Below are 2825 nucleotides of genomic sequence, written 5' to 3' on the forward strand. Positions count from 1 at the left end.
ATCATTCCATACACGCACTGCCCTCAGTGTGAAAAAGTTGGCCCTTATGTGCCTTTTAAATCTCCCCCCCCCCCCCCAAACCTACGCTGTCTAGTTTCGGACCCTGCTACCCTGGAAAAAAGACCTTGGCTATTCACCCTATGTCCCTTGTGATTTTATGAAATTCTATATAAGGTCACATCTTAGTGCTCCAGGGAAAATAGCACCTGTAGCTCAAACCCTCCAACCTTGGCAACCTCCTTGTAAATCTTTTCTGAACCCTCTCAAGTCTCACAACATCCTTCCTATAGCAGAATTCAATTCAGTATTTCAAAAGTGGCGTAAGCAATGTCCTGTACAGCCTCAACATGACTCCCAACTCCTATAATCTGTACTGACCAATAAAGGCAAGTGTACCAATTGCTTTCTTCACTATCCTATCTACCTGCGATTTTACTTTCAAAGAACTGTGAATCTGCACTCCAAGGTTCCCCAGGAACTTACCAATAAGTGTGTAAGTTTTGCCTTGATTTACCTTTCCAAAATGCAGCACCTTACATTTATCTAAATTAAACTCCATCTGCCACTCCTCAGCCCATCTAATCAAGGTCTTATTATACTCTGAGGTAACCACTTTAGCTGTCCACTACACCACCAATTTTGGTGTCATCTGCAAACTTACTAACCATACCTCCAATGTTCACATCCAAATCATTTATATAAATGATGAAAAGCCATGGAACTAGCACTGGTCATTGTGGCACACTGCTGGTCATAGGCCTGCAGTCCTCCATTGCCACAATGAATCAAACCACAAATTGGAGGAACAACACCTCATCTTCCGCTTGGGCAGCCTACAGCCTGGAGGACTCAAAATTGAGTTCTCCAATTTCAAATAACCTCCCCAGCCCCTCCCCCTGCCTTCTATTCCTCTCAGCCACCTACCGAATTCATACCATTCATCGACCAACTAGGTCATACCCTCTCCTGTCTTCACCTATTCCCCACCTCACCATCCTGCCCCCCCCACCCCCTTTATCCGCAGCTCCCCCTACACTCCGCCCCAGCCCTGAAGAGGGGTTACACCCTAAATGTCAACTTCTCCACCTCCTGATGCTGCCTGGCTTGCCGTGATCTTCCAGCCTCCTGCTTGTCTATCCAGGCTGAAAAGCAACTCTCCACCACCACCTTCTGTCTTAAACTTTCAAGCTAGTTCTGTATCCAAATGGCTAGTTCTCCCTGTATTCCATGTAATCTAACCTTGCTAACCAGTCTAAAATGCGGAGCCTTGTCAAACAACTCACTGAAGTCCAATAGCAAGATGTTGCTATTTACAGTATTTTCCCAAGTTCTCTATCTTCCATATCCTTCTCCACTGTAAACACTGATGTAAAACACTCAGTTAGTATCTCCTCCATCTGCCGGGGTTTCATACGTAGGTGGCCTTGCTGATCTTTAAGGGACCCTATTCTCTTCCTAGTTACCCTTTTGTCCTTAATGTATTTGTAGAATCTATCTGGATTCTCCTTAACTCTGTTTGCCAAAGCTATCTTATGTCCCCTTTTTGCCCTCCTGATTTTTCTCTTAAGTATACTGCTACTGCCTTTATACTCTTCTACGGATTTACTCGATCACTTTTGTCTACACATGACACATGCTTCCTTCTTTTTATTGACCAAAACCCCAATTTCTCTAATCATTCAGCATTCCCTACACCTTCCAGGCTTTCCTTTCACCCTAACAGGAACATAAATCTCTTGACACTGGTTATCTAATTTTTGAAGCTTTCCCACTTCCCAGCCTTTCCTTTACCAGTGAATATCCACCCCCAATCAACTTTTGAAAAACCTTGCCTACTACCATCAAAATTAGCCTTCCTCCAATTTAGAACTTTAACTTGTCAATCCAGCCTATCCTTTTCCATCACTATTTTGAAACAATTAGAATTATGATTACTAACTGCAAAGTGCTCCCACACCGACACCTCAGTCACCTGCCCTGCCTTATTTCCCAAAAGTAGGTCAAGTTTGCACCTTCTCTAGTAGGTACATCCTACTGAATCAGAAAATTTTCCTTGGATACACTTAACAAATTCCTCTCCATCCAATCCCTTAACATTATGGCAGATTCGGTCTATGTTTGGAAAGTTAAATCCCCTACCATAACTACCCTATTATTCTTACAGATAACTGAGATCTCCTTACAAATTTGCTTCTGTTTCCATCTGACTATTGGGGGCCTATAGTGCAATCCCAATAAGGTGATCATCTTTTGCTTATTTCTCAGTTCCACCCAGATAACCTCCATGGATGTATTCCCAACAATTTCCTCCGTACATACAGCTGTAATGTTATCCCTAATCAGAAACACCACTCTCTCTCCCCCCAACCCCCTTTCTATTCTTCGTATAGCATCTATACCCTGGTACATCAAGCTGCCAGTCCTGTCCATGCCTGAGCCACGTTTCTGTAATTGCTATGATATCCCATGGTCCCATCCAACCTTGCCCTGAGAGAGATATCATGTAGAATTAGAGATCTAAGGAAGTAAGGAGAATGAGGAATTGAAGGAAGGTTATGTTTGAGATATCAATAGGACAAAAGGTTGATTAGTCCCTGGGCCTTAATATTTTACATTCTAGAATGTGGAAAGAAGTAGGTATGGAGTGAGTGGATGCATTGATGATTGTCTTCAAAACTTTTATGGACTGATGCCTGCAGATTTGAAGATAGCAAACATCACCTCACTATTTTAAGAACGGACAAGAGTACAATCAGGGAACTACAGACCTATTAACCTTACATCAATAATAGGAAAAATGCTAGAATCCATCACAAAGGATGTGA

This window comes from Chiloscyllium plagiosum, chromosome 23 (assembly GCF_004010195.1).
Source record: "Chiloscyllium plagiosum isolate BGI_BamShark_2017 chromosome 23, ASM401019v2, whole genome shotgun sequence".
NCBI lineage: Eukaryota > Metazoa > Chordata > Chondrichthyes > Orectolobiformes > Hemiscylliidae > Chiloscyllium > Chiloscyllium plagiosum.